Genomic DNA, 19,361 nt, shown 5'->3' on the forward strand with positions numbered 1-19,361 from the left:
GCAGTATATGAATTTTATCTACCTGTTTTTGAAGCGTATCAATATCCGAGTTTGATTGTCGTTCGTTCCCTGTCTTTTGTTTTTCCCTTTAAATTGTCCTCTTCTCGTCGTGTCTCCCACAAACCGTTTCTTTTTAGTTTCGTTACAGATCTGGATATCCTGTCCCATCAACATGGTAATCTAAATAGCTTAAGAAATCCCGAAAAATCCTTTCCTTTCCTGTTGTATAATAGTAGTTTACGGAACAAGTTGCAGAATGATGATTTTTACAGCACGAGTCGTAAATTTATCCTACGAGGCTTGCCGAGTAGGATAATTACGACGAGTGCTGTAAAAATCGAGTTCTGCAACGAGTTACGTACAACATTTTTTGCAATTTCGTAGAAGACCACTTGAGAGTATCAGAAATTATTTCGGAATGCATTCACCATTAATTTACGATTTCTGAAAAATTGTTGTGTTATGATTAATTACGCAACTTAAAACAGTTGCGTAATGAGAAAGCGTTGCGTAATGAATCATTACAGCACTGGTTTCAGTTGCGTTATGACTATTCCCGCACTGCATACTTCAGTGCAGGAAAGTAGGCCGTTTCATGACAGATTTGCGTGATGGAAAACAGCCTATTACGATGAAAAATTGCAAAAATGTATTTACTAACCTTAAAACTTCCCCAAACTAACAGTTTTTAAAATAAATACAATATTTAAAATTTAAACAATGTAAAAAAAGAAAAGATTCCGGCTCTGTTATGCCCTACGACCCTAAGGCTCTCAGTTAATAACTGTGGAAGTGCTCAAAAGAACACTAAGGGGTCATGCACAAATTACGTCACGCTCCGATGGGGGGAGGGGGTCAAGCCAAGCGTGACCAGCCTTACAAAAATTTCAGAGGACTCATACAAAAAACGTGACAAAGGGGGGGAGGGGGTCAAAAAAGTTGAGATTTAGCGTGACATAATTTGCGTACCATCCCTAAGCAGAGAAGCAGGCTCTGTCCCAGTGAGGACGTAATGCCAAGAAGAAGAAGATTGATCTTTTGAAATTATTTTGGTATCCTTGAGAAGATATTTCTGTAAGAATCCATGAGATTTTCGGATTTTACATCAAAATCTCAGTACTGGAATCTAAAAAATCTAGTATGTAATTTCGTAACTTTACAAGGTTAAGCGAAATATGCATTTCAACAGAAAAGTAATCGCCTATCTCAATGCCTGGGAAATTTCTTGCAAGAAATGCTCAAGAGAAGCATTTTTCTTTGATCGCAGTACGCAGTTGTAAAAATGTCATTTCAAATGGAGCTCACTGTAGGAAATTTCTTGACCATTTTGCTTGGGCAGAAATTTTTACTTTTCTTGAGCGGAACTGCATACTTAACTTTAAACCCGTATCGGCGATTAATATCGATTACCAACCCTGTTCCAGTCAAGAAGGGCTCCAATTGGAAACCCCTGCCATCTAGTATGCTGTGTTGTTGATAAGCCCACCGACCGGCCTACTGCCGCTTCCCTCCACCCCTTCTATCAACACGCATCCATGTAAACACAAACATAAAAGCATAGCAGGCTGCTGCTGCTGCATGAAATCCGCTCTCTCCGCGATCGCGCCGCACACGAGAAAAGCTCTCAACGACCTGGCAGCACGCTAGAGTGGCAAGCCGAGCCAGTTCCCGAGTTTGCTGCATAAAGAGTGGTCGTGGAAAAACGTCACCGATGGCAAATAGTGTAAATTAGTGCAAAATTTCCCACCCGAACCGAACGCAAACGGAAGGAAACCCTGCCCGGCCGGAAAAGGTAAGCGATGGTGATGTTTTTCGGTGGTGAAAATGTGCCGCGGTGAGGAAAATCGATGTCGGAAAAGTTGACTCTTGTAGAAGGCGTCATTTTCGGCTCGGAACTTTGCTGCTGCCCGAGCCGGGCTAGGAGTATTTTGGTCATTGATAGATGGAGTGAGCTTTTGGCTTGAGTGGTAAACGGGAGCGAAAGACTTTCTTGCGGTTTGTTTTGGTAAAAAAGCTTTCGAGTGGTGTCCCCTGCGGCTGAAAGTATTTCGATACTGTACTGCCTCTAGAAGAAAGTTCGTGAGAACAAAATTTTATTTGATGTGCTAAGAATAATATGTAAGGTAAAATGGGAGTTTAAGTAAGTTTATCGATTCTTCGGGTAAAAACGAATGAAATAAATCATTAGAGCCCATTCACAAATTTCATAACGCTTGGGGTGGGTGGTTGGGTGTTCTTGAGGTGTTACAGTTCATACAAAAAGCCTTGATGGTGGGTGGGTGTCAAAAATGATCATTTTTGGTGTTATGAAATTTATGTATAAACCCTTAATCTATCTATCTATATAAATAAAAATGGAATGGTGTTTGTATGTCACGAAATGGCTTACGAACGGGTGAACGGATTTGAATGATTCTTTCTCAGTGTTGTTCGTCAAGGGTTCCGACGTGTTTGTGTGTATAAAAATCCCAGGATATTCATCGGGAAAGTTGAAAAAACGAGTGCGAACGAAACTGTCATATTATATGGGACGATCAAAAGCGTTTTTCAACAGCCTTCTTGATGGCAAGACGAAGTTTGCCGGGACCACTAGTGAACAATATAACATATTGGATACAATACACACGGAGAAATATTTTTACCTATTTTTTGAGTTTACTTTACCCAAAATTAAGTATACCGATTATAGTTTCAACCCAAAATCTCTCGGTTCTCTCTTTCTCCCACACAAATGTTGTCAAAAATAGAGAGAGCTGCATCTACCCAATGGGGTTTTTTTTTTTTTTTGTTTTTTACAAGGGGGAAATCTGCAAACAGATCCCCTGAGAAGATAACTCAGGGAATGCGGGGATGACGCACCAACGACGACCCGCTAAAACCAGCCTATGCACTGTGCATGAGCAATTCATTTAGAATTGCTCAAGTGGTGAACAGTGCATCGACATGACCCTTGGACTCAGACCCTCATCTCCCCGGAACCACCTTACGGTATTTCTTCGGGAAGGGACCAGTGCATATAACACAACATGTGTAGCAGAAGTAGCCTAGGCAAACTGCTTCTCCTAGCCGACTTAAACAATGTTACAAGGGACCAGCCTCGGCAGGGCTAATCCTCTGCAGCCAACTCTTGGTCGGCGCGCCATAGACGCTGCAATTCTAACATAATGTGAGTGACAGCCGTAGTTACTGCATTCCAGCACTCGGCATCCGCACACATTCTCTCTATAATATTGTCGGGGGACGCATGTAGTGAGCATGCGACCTCTCACAACAATGAAACGGGGGCAATCGAACACGACATGCTCCGCTGTTTCCTCTACACCAGCACAATTGGGGCACGCAGGAGATTCTGAGTGCCCGAACCTATGCAGGTACTGTCTATAGCAACCATGTCCTGACAGAAACTGCGTCAGGTGGAAGTTCACTTCCCCATGGCTTCTACCATACCAATCTGACACATTTGGTATTAGTCGATGGGTCCATCTACCCTTAGTGGAGTTATCCCATTCCTGCTGCCAGCTTCTGAGCGTTTCCTCTTTACACGTGTCGCGGACTCCTCTGGTACCCCTTTGGTTGAAGCATTGAACATCTTCCTTGATGATGAGCCCGATGGGCGTCATCCCGGCTATGATGCACACGGCCTCTTTAGATACCGTCCGGTATGCACTTGCTACTCTTAAGCACATTATCCTGTACGTGCTTTCCAACCGTTTTAGGTTTCTGTTCGTTCTAAGCGCTTTTGACCAGATTGGTCCTCCATACCTTAGTATGGATAGCGCCACGCTTGCCAGCAGCTTGCGTTTGCTGGCAATTACAGCAGAGCTGTTAGACATCATCCTCGAAAGCGCCGCTATAGCCGTAGATGCCCTCTTACAGGCATATTCAACGTGGCTAGCGAAGCTCAGCTTGTCATCGATCATTACCCCAAGATGCCTAAGGGATCGCTTGGACTCTATGGTGCAATCACCTACCGAGATAAGCGCCCGTTGCTCGGACTTGCGGTTGTTGACCACCACCACCTCAGTCTTGTGACGGGCCAGTCCTAGTTTCCTAGACTTCATCCATTCCTCAACCAGGGAAATAGAGTGCGCTGCTGTCAACTCTACTTCCTCCATCGATTCACCATAGACCACTAGGGTGATATCGTCGGCGAAGCCAACAATCTTAACACCCGTCGGAAGGGGCAGCCTCAGTACGTCATCGTACATCGCATTCCATAACAGCGGGCCCAGGATTGAACCTTGAGGTACTCCCGCGGTAATTCGAACGCTTTTCTGCCCCTCCTCTGTGTCATACAGTAGAATCCTACCATCAAAATAGCTTTCTAGAAGCTTACACAACTGCACCGGTACCTTGAGGCGGTGAAGCGCGTGTGCTATTGCTTCCCAGCTTGCGCTGTTGAACGCATTCTTCACATCCAGAGTGACAACCGCGCAGTAACGGATGCCGCTCCTTTTATGCTCGATTGCCACCTCAGCTGTTTGAACGACCGACTGCATGGCGTCCAGAGTAGATTTACCTTTTCTGAATCCAAACTGGTTGTTGGACAGGCCGTCCGCACTCTCCGTATACGGTACTAGTCTGTTGAGAATCAACCTCTCCAATAACTTGCCCGTCGTATCTAGTAGACAGATAGGTCTATACGCCGACGGGTCACCTGGTGGTTTCCCCGCCTTTGGTAGTAGCACCAATTTCTGTCGCTTCCATACATCCGGGAAGATTCCTTGATCAATGCAGCGTTGCATCGTGGTTCTGAACATGTCCGGATCCGTGTTCACTGCCGCTTTTAAGGCAACATTCGGGATACCATCGGGTCCCGGTGCCTTGTTTGACGCGAATGATTTCACGACTTCTGCCAGCTCTTCGTTCGTCACTCTCACCACTTCTTCTCCTTCATCTGCCGCATACGGCGCTGGGGGCCATGGGCTTATGGGATGGTGCGGGAAGAGTACATCGATTATCGATCGCAGCAACTCGGGCGATTTCTCTTGGGGCGCTATGGCTCCTTTGGTCTTAGCCATTACCACTCTGTAGGCGTCACCCCATGGACTAGAATTGGCACTCTCGCATAGACTTTCAAAGCATGCCCGTTTTCGACTCTTGATTTCCTTTTTGAGAGCCAACTTTGCCTCTCTGAATGCTGCACCGCGTTCCTCTCTTTGTGCTTCTGTGCGTGCGCGTTGCATTCTTCGTCTAGCCCGAAGGCAGGTTGCTCGAAGATTTGCAATTGATTCGCACCACCAATACACTGGCGGCCTGTTCTCTCTAGGAGGGGCTTTTCTCGGCATGGAAGCATCACACGCTCGTGATATCATAGCAACTAGCTCTTCACCGTTTAGGTCCAGAGTGTTTCGTTCGCGCCTCAGGGCTTCAGTGAATACTTCGCCGTCGAAGCGCGCTGTTTTCCATCCTCGGGCTTGGGTCGAGTTACATCGCGCTGCCTTCTGCCCGCCTGGTATTATACTATAGCGAATCGATTGATGATCGCTATGAGTATAACCGTCATCAGCGCGCCAGTTCATGGTACCTAAAAGGTTAGGACTACAAAACGTCACGTCGATGATCGATTCTGCACCATTTCTGCGGAAGGTACTCACTGTACCCACATTTGCCAGCTCTACACTTAATGCGGCCAGGGATTCCAACAATAGCTGGCCTCTTTGATTGGTGCAGCGGCTACCCCACTCCACTGCCCATGCATTAAAGTCGCCAGCTATCACTACTGGCTGCCGATTAGCTAGTTCGACCATCATCCTGTCAACCATGTGGGAAAATTCCTCAATCGACCACCTTGGGGGCGCGTAACAACTGCAATAGAACACGCCGTTGATTTTTGCTATCGCAAAACCGTCATTTGAGCTAGAGACTACTTCTTGGATTGGGTATCGTCCTGTCGTCCCTATAGCTGCTAGCTGTTGAGACCTATCCGCCACCCAGTTCCCGTTGTTGGCTGGTATGCGGTATGGGTCCGATAATAACACCACGTCAGTCTTGGTTTCCGAGACTGACTGCCAAAGCAGCAGCTGGGCTGCATCACAGTGGTTTAAATTTAACTGTGTTACTTCCGTTTTGGCTGCTTTGATACTCCGCTTGGGCCCGGACATTTGGGTCCGCCCGTTAAGTGTCCGTTGTCTGCTCTGTCGACACATATTAGGCACTTAGCGATTTGCTTACAATCGCTTGCCCTATGGCCTTCAGCGCCGCATTTTCTGCACATCTTACTTTTGTCGGGACCATTGCAATTCCACGACTTATGGCCCTTCCCGAAACATTTGAAGCAAACTTCAGGAGGCTGTTGTATGCTCAGCCGGCAAACCGACCAGCCTACCTTGAGTATGCCCAAGTTCTTCGCTTTGTTGGCCTCTGCGACCGGCAGCCTGATCGCCGCCACCTGGGTGCCCTGCGGGCCCTTTCTAAGGTGGATGGCCTTACTGGCTACGTCGATGTCACACTGCTCTTTGAGGGCAGCCGAGACCTCCGCTGCATCGGTGACCTCATCCAGATTTTTACACTGGAGAGTCGCTTCAGCAGTAAGGGCTTACATCAACCTCGTCACCAAGTACTTCTTGTGCCAGTTGCTTATAGACTGCACCCTTTTCCTTGGCGTCCTTCTTTAAGACTAGGATCATTTCACCAATCCTAGTTCGCCTTATGCTTCGCACGTCTGCGCCCAATGGCGATAGCTTCTCTGTGCTTCGCATCGCCTTCAGAACCTCGGCGTATTTTGCTTCCTCCGTTTTGATAACGAGGGCTTCGCCTAAATTCCTACGTTTCGCTGTTTTCGGTTTAGCGCTCTCCTTGGGCTCCGTTTTCGGTTTCCTCTGTTTTTTCTTATTTCCAACTCGTATCCACGGGTTGCTGTTGCCTTGCGCCCGTGGTTCCTGTGGATGCACTGCCTGGTTCCGGTTAACCCGTGGCTCCTTTTTCTTGGCTTTCTTGGCCTTAGGATTGGTGTTGGCCTCTCCTTTGTTGCCATGTCCTCTTGATCGCGGGGCTTGGCTCGTGCCAGCTTTTCCGCTTTGGAGGACGGCCGCGTAGGTCACTTTTCCCTTAGCAACCATACGTCTTTTCGCCACGTATTCATCCCCGGAAGCTTCCCTCTTCCGCATCGCGTATCGAATAATATCATCAGATATATTCGCGTTGCCTGTGAAGGAAAACACTTCGGTCTGACACGACCTAGTGTCTTTTTGGCCTTCTACCTTGCCCAGTTGTTCCTTGGCTTTCTCGTAGTCCTGCTTTGCAGCTAGGACTGATTGTCGCAATTTCAGTAGACTTGTTTTCAAGTCTTTGCTGATATTTGTTTTGCTTTTAACATATTCGATGATGACATCAAGTTGCTCAGCAGCTACCTGCATTTAGGGAGGTACTCCCTATTGCGATCCATGGCCTCGATTAGTCCCGGGCCATCGGTCACCACACATGTTGCACTGGAGCGGCCAGTGCCTGCCGTCGTCACAGTATCTAGGCTTTTGCCCACACTGTTTTCAATAAAGTTGGTCGCCTCCTTCCTTGGCGGGAACCTTAGCCGGTTACTGATAGGTCCAGAAGCCTCTCCTTCACATTCCGCTAGTTGTTTGTTTTGGTTGATCATCTCTTATGGGTCCCCCTAAGAGCCGCTATCCATCTCCGCTGGAATAGTCGCCTTTATAATCCCATGGTTATCTATGCAAGCAGGGAGGCCATGCTAGGGTTGACATAGTCCTTTATGGGGTACTATGTTCAGAGCCGGATCGGCGCAGGTCAGGTAATGGCATCTGAGCCTACTCCCGCCCAGTTGGAACAACCAGGCGACGGATTTGGAACGTACTCTAAGGCCTGCCACGGTTTTACGGGACGGGGGCAGCCTGCGCCATTAACCCACTCGCCGTTTCGGGCCAGTGTCACCCGACCCTACTAAGGGAGTAGAATGTCGCCGCTGTCAGCCTCAAAGCATATTATCCAGTACATATACCGTTACTTGTCCTTTGTCGTGCGCTGCCAGTATACATAATTGGGGCCGTACTGGCGTTGGTCCCAATGTGCTCGAAGCACTCCTACTCGTAATTCCATGCCTTGTCCGTTTGTATCGCGACCAGTATGCCATAATCAGGATCTCACTGGTATCAATCCTGATGTGCCGGTTGGCACTCCTGTTAGTTTGGGCTAGGGTACTTTAAGCGGCACCGGTCGCTGTGACAGAGTTGCATTCGGATTTTTGTGGTTTTTATGAAGGTTCATCAGAGCCCACTGCGAACTTCACCACATCCTGGGCAACTCCCCAACTCGCAGAGGTCCTGGGGGGGGGGGGGGGTGGGTCCGTTAAGCCCCTGGACTGTCGTCCCTGCTGCCCCAAACCCAATGGGGGTACATTGGCCCAATAACCCGGATAAAAACGTATCATTCAGTGAATGGAATAAACCATTAATGTACAATATAACCTATTGGATATAATACAGCGTATTGTTATTGAATGTCGAAGCAACATTATTCTTGTATGGATATACAATTCAAAAACAATATAATATATTGTAACAGAACACTGTATTGTTTTCAATTGGTTTTATACCTTACAATTTTGGTCAAATTCCTATTTTCGCGTAAAACAACTGTTGCTTTTTTCTATGTAGCTTTGCTGAATGAAATAAACAAAACAAGTTTAGAAAGCAAGAAATTTTGGGTGAAAAATATTCAAAAAGTAAAAATAAGTAGTTTTTTAGAAGTCACTTGACATTAGCTGTAACGACGAATGCAACCATGATACAGTTCGTTGAATTGTTTTTGTATTGTACAACAATACACGAATTGCTTATCAAGACAATACATGAACAATATATCGTATTGTATTTTCAAAATGTTTGTATGAGAAAATATCTATATTTGTATTGTTACGATACTTAACCACCCATACATTATATTGCAAAAATCTCATATACCATACAGTGAACTGTTCAAAACAATATATTGTACTGTAATTGTATTGTCATATTACAATATACTGTATTGTATTTCCAATATATTGAATGGTACTGTTTCAATACGTTATATTGTTTTTGTATTGTATTTTTTATCCGGGAAGCCAAATTTGGGTAAATGCAACTTTTCTTAAGTTTGGGTCGAAAGAACTCAATTTTGCGTTAAATCAACCCAAAATTGAGTATATTTTTCTAATGGAATTAAAGCCAAACTACCTAGTGGGGACTTTGGAAATTTAGCCAAAAATTGAGTTATTGGGCTCAACTACGGAATTGCGTTGAAACAACCCAAAATTGAGTTGAATTCCGTCTCCGTGCAGCGTATTGTGAGTGAATGTAGAAGCATCCTTATTATTGTGTGTAGATATTGTGTATTTCTCCACTGGACCGCGCAGTGTGACCAGGTCCGCCACACTCGGGCTCAGACTGGGTACCACTTCTAGTACTGCATTTGATCCCTCGGTCAGTGATGCATTTTGAACTGAACGCGAGCCAAAAGAGAACGGAGCCCGAGCCAAATTTGCACGAGAACGCAGTAGACAATGAACTTCCGAGCAAAAGCCAGCCGCTGCTCAAGAACGGCCCGTTCAGTTCACAATTTAGATTGGAGCTCTTACGTGAGAAATGAATGAATTGATCGTCTCAAATTTTCATGAACAGAAAAATCATACTGCTCTTGCTGTTTTAAATTTCTAAACATAGCTTTGACATAGATTTTTGTCGTGTATCAGCCAAAGTCAATTGAGTTCAGTTTTTGGCTCGCACGGGTTCATATTTTTGAACTGCTCAATGTTCAAGCCTACTTGATCGCTGCGTTCAAAAAATTGAACTGGAACGCGAACTGAACGCGTTCAAATGCATCACTGCCCTCGGTAGTGCAAAAGGTACTCAAGTTTGACAGATCGCAGTACACTTTTCACGGCATTCTAGATTACCTTATGAGCCATAAAATTTTGGGCAACTGCAAAGGACATGGAGGTCTTTAATTTGTCTTTGGTGTGACCTCAGTGCAAAAGTGCGGGATTGCTTCGAATTATGTTAGTGTTTTCAGATCACTTTTTCTTTGATTTCAGAAGAATAAGTACCCGAATTGATGAAATTGCGCACTTTTCCCAGCGTTTCGCATTTTATTTACACTACAAGTTGGACTCGATTACCCGGAGTATCGATATTTCATAATCGAATACAAAAAAAATCTGCGATAAAGAAACTCCTGTTTCAACACCAACATCATTGAACAATAGCAGTAATCGTACGACAAACTAATGAAGTGATGAATCTTTCTCGCTTGTTTTGTTCAATATTGCTTGTAGTGCTACAGAAACCGATATCGCTCGCTTAGTAGCTGATTCACTTCACGCTCCGGAACCCGAATGCCTGAATATAACAAAACTGGTACCGCGTTGGAAAAACTGCAATGATATGGACTTTTCACTGCGTACTGCGATAAAAGAAAAATGATTTTCTTGACCATTTCTTGCAAGAAATTTCCCACGCATCGAGATAGGTGATTACTTCTCTGATGAAGTGCATACTTCCCATTAAACATGAATCACTGGATTATGAAGTGAATCAATCATTAATCGCTTGAATATGAAGTGAATCAGACCTGAATTACTTGAACATAAAATGAATCAAACTTGAAACACTTGAGTATGAAGTGAATCAGACATGAATGACTTGAAATCATTAGAGCATCAAGTGAATCAAAACTGAAACAGCTGAATATGAAAAAAATCAGATATGAATCACTTGGATATGGAGCGAATTAAACATGAATCACTTGAAAGTAAAGGAGTCGTCCATAAACCACGTGATCATTTTGCGGGGAGGGGAGTGGTCTGGCCAATGACGATCCATAAAATTTTTAAAATGTTTGTGTGGACAAGAGACCACGAGGGAGAGAGGGGGTTTGAAAATATAAAAAATCGTGTGGTTTATGGTCAAGCCCAAAGGGAATCAAACCTGAATAACTTGAAAATGAAGTGAATCTGACGTGAATCACTTGAATATGGAGCGAACCAAACCTGAATCGCTTCAATATGAAGTGAATCAGTCCTGAGTCATTTGAACATATAGTGAATTTGACATGATTTTCTTGGATATGGAGAGAATGAAGCCTGAAACATTTGGATATGAAGTGGTGATGACTTGAAGAGTTTAAATATGATGTTAGTTATTCCTGAATCAATCGCACATGGAGTAAATCATACCTGAATCACTAGAATATCAATCAGATTTGAAACACTTGAATATACAACCCAAGTAACAAAAGTAGCCGAATATCAGCTTAGTCAGCTAAAATGAGTATATTTAAGCTGAATAAACTGTTACTTAGCTGGAAATGTTACTTGGGAATGGACCAGATTTGAATTATTTGAACATATCGTAAAACGGGTATCTTTGATATTGTGTATTTCTTTCACTACTGGACTGTGAAGTGCGGTCTCATAAGTGCGAAAGTGCGAATGAAAGTGCGGGATTGCAATGAATCCTGTTGGTGTCTTCAGAGCACTTATTCTTTGATTTACGAATATTAAGTCCCCGAAGACACCTACCCGATTTTTCGCAATTGCGCCTTTTTATTAGCGTTCCCGCGTTACCCACCACATACTAAACAAAATATCATAATTACTGTTAATCGGTAGCAAAACGAATGCAAAACTAAAGAATATTAGTATGACACTTCATGTAAGAGTTGTTTTCATTTGAATCGAGCACATTTGAGGCTTTATAGACGAATATTTAAAATTTATACGATTTTAGCATTTCCGAAACGCTTCCAAACAATCTGTTTTACGATCACTATTCGAAGTAGTTTTGAATAGTTGGTCACTAATCGTTGACAGCCTAGTTATCATAGAACTTGAATTTGATCTTACATTTTTAGCGAAAAGCATTTCCACAAACTGGAACCATTTTTGTAATCTAAGTAAGAAATTTCCATAGAACGTCAAACGCCTAGAAGTATGCAATTCCCTGTAAATGTTATGTAATTCATTCAATTTTGTTCGATTTATACTCCATTATCAAAGTAACCCCAAAATAGAAAACCGACTTTCGATATTATGGATATATATGAAAAATTATTATTCATTCAAAACAAATCTTTTGGCAATCTATCAACTACAATCGATAGCTAGCATGCCAGTACTTGTTTTAAAAATATAAATTTTAATTTTTTGAAACAGTATGCATAAATATTCAAGTTTTCTTCGAAAAAACTATCAAAGTTACCTCGTTTTACGGTAATATAATTCTAACCATAAACACATCCTTCTTTCTTATCAAAGTTATAATACAGAACTAGTATAAAAAACTGATGATGAACATGATCAATAGCTCCACCTGACGGCAAAATTATAGATAAAACTGTCTGCCTTTCGGATGCCCATAACTTTCCGAACAACTTTGCAGAAGATTTGAACTTCCTATCTCATGTGGATAGCAAGAAAGCGCTTGCTTGAAATGTTTAGTTTCACATGCTCACTAGCACCACCAGCAGTGGCAAAATTTTGAATCAAATTGTCTGTCTTTCGATTGTCCTTGACTTTCTGAACAACTTTGCCCAAGACTCCAACTTTCTATCTCATGTAGATCACAAGATAGAACTAGTTTAGAACGCTCATTTTTACATGTTAACTAGCGCCACCTAGTGGCAAAATCGCGAACCGGGCTGTTCGCATTTTGGATGTCCTTGACCTTCTGAACAACTTTGTTCAAGACACGAATTTTCTATCTCATGTGGATCACAAGATAGAACATGCTTAAAATGCTCTAGCGCCACCTAGCAGCGAAATTGCGAACCATACTATTTGCTTTCCGGATGTCCTTGATCTGCTGGACAGCTTTGCTGAAGACCGTATCACAGATAACAGATGTTTTTGCTAGAACAAAAATCTTCTGAAAACTTGTGTAAATATTCAAACTAAAACACGTTGAACACACTAGCGGCGCCACACAACGTATTGCTGCAATCAGTGGTGAATATAAGTATTGCTGTGTGCGTTTGAAATGCAAATATCAAATGCGGAAACACCAAATGCCATAAGATTTTTAACAACAAAGGCGAAGTCAAAGATTATTTTTCTTTGCTAGGTTGGCGGTAATTAGGATCATAGTTGCTAAGGCGGCGTCCATTTATTACGTAACGCTAAAATTGGAAATTTTTGACCCCATCCCCCCCCCTCCGTAACGCTTTTTGTATGAAAAATTTTAAATTTTTGTATGAGCCGTAACGCTTAAGCCTACTCCCCCCCTCCCCCTTGAGCGTTACGTAATTTGTGGATGCCGCCTAAGTATCCTTTGATTAGTTTGTGTTACCGCATTTGACCCCACAAATTACGTCACGCTCCAAGGGGAGGGAGGGGGTTGAGTCAAGCGTGACAAGCCTTACAAAATTTTCGGAGGACTCATACAAAAAGTATGACAAAGGGGGGGGAGGGGAATGGAGTCGAAAAAGTTGAAATTTAGCGTAACATAATTTGTGTACCATCCCTTTGGAATGCATTTAAGCCAGATTTGCACGTCAAACGCAAACAGCAATATCTTGAAATGTTTCATCACAGAGAAACAGACGTAACACTTAGAACAAATCGCGATCAAAATCATAGTCGCTAAAACATGTACGCCCAATGCTAAATACACTGTAAGTGGCCGATGGACCAACAGGTGGCGGTAGTGTGTAAACGTCAAACGCGAACAAAAACGACGCGAGCGCTGCGGGTGGTCGATTGACCACCTACCATATATTCGAATCGAACGTTAAAAAGTTGGTCGATGGACAGCAGTGAGAGTGTGACGTCTGTTTGTCTGTGGTTTCATATTCACCACAGACATCACCATGGGAACTTAGCGATAACAGCGCCACCACGATGTTGCTACTTGTGTTGCCACTTGAAATCACCAGTAATTGTCTTACACAGTTTTACGATCGGACATGAACATCTGTTGTCTGTGACCTATCATTATAGCACCTAGAGATGTAGATTCATAAATGTTCCTGTTTTGAGGTGATGCTTAACTTTTCAGGTTGGTTCAATATTCAGCTTAGTGTTGCAATACTTTTCCAGCGAGTCCGTATTTATGACGGGTAGTGTATAGACCTACAACGTACGAAAGGGCAAATATACTTTTCATTCAAAATTTTACAGTAGGTACTCATGATTTTACAACTTCATATATAATAAAAAAAATCTAACATAACTTCTGATCTCGCCCTAAAAGCCATTGGTAACCGAGTGTGTAGTTTGTTTTTTAGCAAAAGAATGGAACAAAATAAAAACTATCACCGCAAGGAGATAGAGGAGGATCCTCTCTTCATCATATTAGCATTGTTAAAAATCGTGTAAATCCATTCGTTTGCTCAGCAACAACTAGCTACGCACTCGGTTACCAATGGTATTGAGGGCGAGATCATAAATTAGCGAGAACTCTCGCATAATTTGTAATTTCTCCCTAAAAGCCATTGCTAACTGAGTGTGTAGCTCCTTGTTTCGAAGCAAATGAATGCAAATTCACCACTGTGGGATAGAGGAGGATCTGCTCTTCATCGAGGCATTGTTGAATCACGTATAAATCCATTCGTTTGCTCGGTAGCAACAAGTTACACACTCACCAATGGCCTTTAGTGCGAGATCACAAATACGAGAAATTGTCGATTTCACGGTGTCCACCCTGTCAGCCACACCACCCAATCCTACTACAGTATGCACCACTTTCAGCCGCAGGGTCGCGTCGTTCGTTTCCCCGCAAGCTCGGCACCCGGATTTTCTGTCATCGGGTCAATGCAAAAGGGAGTGCGGGGCGAGGAAAAACAAAATGGTGTGCGCTTGTTTTTGACACAATGTTGCGCTAGAGGCTTCGCGGTACGTGAAAAAGAAAAATATTGCGGAAAAATTAACCTCCGACCGGTCGAAACCATTTCCAATCGCAAGTGTAATTCGGTCCGCGACGCCGTGATGTGAATTCCAGTGCGTGGCCGTGGAAATAAGTGCGAAAATTGCGGAAGGTAATTATGCCGATTGGATGCGGCGGTGCCGTCCTGAAAAGCCAGACTGAAATGGATTTTCCATACAAAATAGCGCTTTTTTCCTGGTTGAACTGCCGGAAGAGTAAAGTTCGTGTAGCGGTGCATCGAGCTCATCGTTTTCCGGTGGATTTCTAATTGGTTTTGGTGGCTAAAGTTGCGTTTGAAAAAGTTTCCGTCCGGAAGAAACGCGGGAGTCATCTTCTGCTTCGAAGCACGCATAATTTTTTTTTCCTCTTTTTCTTCGAAGTCGTCGCCGCCGCTTTTCGATCGAATCATGGCATGGGTGGATGGAAAAATGTATACACATGGGTGGGTGGAGGAGGAGGAAAGGGACGCATACTGAAGTTTAGCGCGGGATCCAAGTGAGCGGTCTGTCGCGTGTTTTTATTATGGGTGCGGGAAGGAGTCCAAGGGGTCCATTGATATTGCTGCGGGACGGTTAGACATCACTGTGCTTTATTCATTCAAATCATCAACATTAAACTACAGTTAATGAACTCTTTGTTGATCACAAATTTAGTAACACAATCGGTCTTAGAAACAGAAGATAAAAACAGTTTTACGCAGAAAGATGCACTTTGAGCTTTAGAATGAAACATAATAAGGGTGGTCCACATTTTCATAGAAATGGTATAACTAACTTTCTTATTTCTTGAATAACTTGAGATCTCGCCCTAAAAGCCATTTGTAATCGAGATATTGTTTTCAAGCAAACGAATGGACAAAGATAGAAACTAACACAACTTCTGTTCATCGTAGCATTGTAAAAAAAACCGTGGATGGAATGGATTTATTGTTTTCTCAGTAACAAAAAAATACACACTTGGTTACTTGGTTGGGGTGATCCTAAATTCAGCGAGATTTGTAGAAATTATAGTATACACAAACATTGCATAATTCATTATTCATTTATTTCGATGCAAGATTAAAGCAAGCGATGAAAAATATCACATCTGCATCGGTTCGTGATCAACAATGTTTCGTAAGTGTATTAAGCTGAATAAATAACAGCAGCAAACGAGAGCTCCAAAGAGAGAGTGATGATAAAACTAATTTCTTTCGCTTATTTACCATTGGAGATAGGTGTGTTATTTCAGACATAATAAACCATCCCAAAACATCCGGTAGAAATACTGTCCGCCAGGTATTGGAGCTTGTTTAGATGGCACTGTGCCGCAAACTGTTATAACCGCAAAAAAAAAGAAACAAGAGTTTGGCACCTACCTATTCGAAAAATATAGTATTCAAGCATCTCCGTGAACTTGAAAATGTTCTAACGAGGGAATCGAAACTTATCGTAATTTGAAGGTTTAGAGCTATTTTAGAAGGGATCTTAAGGCTCAAGAATCCATCATTCAATCATCAGCAATCATCAAACATGAAAAACCAGTTTTTTCGTTCAAATTGAAAGATATCCCCATAAAAATCTATCACTGCATTACAGATATCAAGTGTAATGCGATGATAGATTATCATATAAATTGCTTCGGTTTTAAGCAAAAAAACTGGTTTTGAAAATTTGTAAAACGATGATGGTTATTTTCCTCTTAACATGCTTCAAAGTTTTCCAAAACTTTGATTCATTATTAAACCAGTCAAGTAATCATCAGTTTTGCATTAAGCACTCAAAACATGTAATACAGTCAAACCTTCATGAGTCGATCTCTAACATTCGAGTCATGGAACAGAAATGCTTTGGAAAGCTGTTTGAGGGGATCATGGCTGACAGCAAGTTACTTTTTTATAGCTTGGTCACTTTTTTCGATCTGGTCATCAAAAAGTCACTTTTATTAACTTAACATAAGTGACTAATGCCACTTTTTTCAGAAAAATGGTCACTAAAGTCTTTTTCGTGTTCTGATGAAAATTAAACTTACACACTTAAGGTGAAGATTAATCGAAACCAAACCTAAAATCAGGCTTGATAGAAACTCCTCTGCGATGCAAAGAGGAGGCGATTTTGCGGTTCGAGTGAGAGTGCAGAAAAATGCGAGGATTTTTTCAGACACTCTCTCTCTCTTGTTGCGATGCTCCCCATCACTCACACTTCAAACAAACTCTCGAGTCTGCCGCCCGAACAGACAGTCCTCGGGGAGTTGTGAGAGCACCCTTTTTTGATGGAATTTAACTCGGTTTTTTTTTTGTGCTGCATCTTCCTCGCTCATTTTTCGTTGCCTCGCTGCTTAGCATTTTTTGGCTCCCTCGCAAAGAGGCACTGGCGGCACGCTGCTCTAAAGTATGTCACCGAACTCTGATGATGTTGAGGAGAATTATCAAGCCTGCCTAAAATTTTCAAGAGCACGAATCTGGAGAACCAGGCACATGCTGAAGCTGAAAACTTTATCGATTGGTCACTAGCTGGTGATGACCAATCGATTAAGTTTTCATCTCAAACGGATGTTTGATTCTCCAGATTTGTGCTCTTGAAAATTTGAGTTTTGGCTTCTATGTATCTTCTATGTATCCTTAAATTATTTCACCGACATCAGTAAAACGTTTCGCCGAGAACCCAACAGCTGAGAATTCGGTTAACCGATATCTTGGTAAAAGTTTTACCGAGAATCGTCAAATTATTACTGAGATATCAGCTGTTGGGTTTTCAGCGATTCCTTTTAAGTGTTTAAGGCAGGGTTATAGCTTTTCAAACACAAACACAAAGAAATATATCTAGAAAGATTAGCGATCTGGGCGAAACTGACAAAATGTACACAATTCAAGAAAATATATCGTTGATATTGCAGCTTGAAGGTCTATTCACTGCACTCAAACCTTTCCCCTACCGATAATTTAACTACAGTCGACTCTCCATAACTCGATATTCAAGGGACCATCGACTTATAGAATTATTGACGCAAAAAATCCCAAAATCGAAGGAACAAATTTTTGTATTTCCAATACATTTATGATCACTTCTGTAAGAAAGCAATATTATTTTGTTGATAGTATCTTACTTACTATTTTTTGGTAACTTTTTTCTAAATGCTCTGAAAATCACGTCAATTTTGCTGTCAATTTTTTTATATTTTATTGTTTTTCAACTTTTATTACAACTTGCAAGTATTTACTCCCATCCAAACAAGAATTATTCTGAGTTTCCCCAAATAAGAAGTATTTAAAAACGGATATCGAGTTATGGAGGGAGAATTACCTCTCACGTGACATCGACTAGTGGAGATATCGAGTTATAGAAATATCGACTTATGGAGAGCACGATGTATGGAAATTTGAAGGGACCGAAAAATCCATCGAGCTATAGAGTATATCGAGTTGTGGAGAGTCGACTGTATTCAAAAAACGCTAATTTGTAGAAGACGAAACTTCACTTCATGCAAAACAACACACTTCATTGATTATGCCTGTGTTTTTGTTTATTAAAGTGATATGCGCATCTGAAATCGAAATCAAAACACTGCGATAGTAAACGGCTACACTGCAAACAAAAAATCAACAAGGCGAACATGGTGGGCTTAGTTGAAACCAGAACACGGAAAAAAATAAGCACGATGCTATCAATAGTTCTGTACTTGGATTTGCACTACTGTTAAATCTTGGCAATATCAAAGTAACAGCACTTGGATTCAACGTTGTATGTTTTGATTTGAAATAAAAAAATAATTAAAAAAAAAAAACGTTTCCGCCAGACCCAGATTTGAACCCTCAATTTTCGGAATGTAAGTCTCGTAACTTACCTCGACACCAACTCGCATCTCTTGAAAGGGGTTGAATTGATCTCAATCAGTTTATACAACGAGCTGTCAATGATTGCTTCCATACAACAGACATGATGTTCCAAATCAACAACTTTTCACTTCAGAGGCTAGTGCTAAAAACAGTAGATAACATCCAAAGTAAGAACTCTTCAAATCATGGTGATTGGTGTTTTGAATTGAGTCAAGTGATCGTTTAATCGAACGGGCTGATTTTTTACCGTGAATTTAAACACAGCGCAAAAGTAATAGGCAATACTAAAAATAACATCGATGACAGGCTCATAACATTGGGCGAAACTGGTATTCTCGAGTACATTTCAGGCGAAGAAGATTTCTTCATTGATTTCCCTCCCCATGTTTATGCGACCTTGCCGCGATGGGCCATTAGCCCATATGATGGAAACCAAAGGCGTAACCTGTAGTGGTGGTATCACATTTTGGCTTTTTTTGCTTAAAGCCGCGTCATAATTTATATGGCATAGACGCAATAATATCTCGGATGTGATCCAACGGACGTTCTGCGTCGTTGATAACATTGATGCCCATTTCAAATAATTAATCTATTCGAAGTGGACATTAATACTATTCGCAACGTTCAGTATGCCTTTTGCTAACCAGAATGATCCGTAGCCACTCTTACTATTAGCTAGCTAGATACATCGTTGT

General features: G+C 42.2%; 1 protein-coding gene across 3 annotated transcripts in view; it reads left to right on the forward strand.

Annotated features, from left to right (window-relative positions):
- Positions 1 to 1,660: 1,660 nt before the first annotated feature.
- LOC5564550 (zinc finger MYM-type protein 4) overlaps positions 1,661 to 19,361 on the forward strand; it is a 59,515-nt gene continuing 41,814 nt past the window's right edge. For 2 of the 3 annotated variants that reach the window (XR_002501894.1, XM_001648850.2), the window contains exon 1: positions 14,750 to 14,964. The gene's annotated coding sequence lies outside the window, so the exon portion shown is untranslated. Of the gene's footprint in view, positions 1,793 to 14,749; positions 14,965 to 19,361 lie in introns of those variants that run through there. The other variant, XM_021852015.1, reaches the window with a different exon arrangement.

This window comes from Aedes aegypti, chromosome 3 (genome assembly GCF_002204515.2).
Source record: "Aedes aegypti strain LVP_AGWG chromosome 3, AaegL5.0 Primary Assembly, whole genome shotgun sequence".
NCBI lineage: Eukaryota > Metazoa > Arthropoda > Insecta > Diptera > Culicidae > Aedes > Aedes aegypti.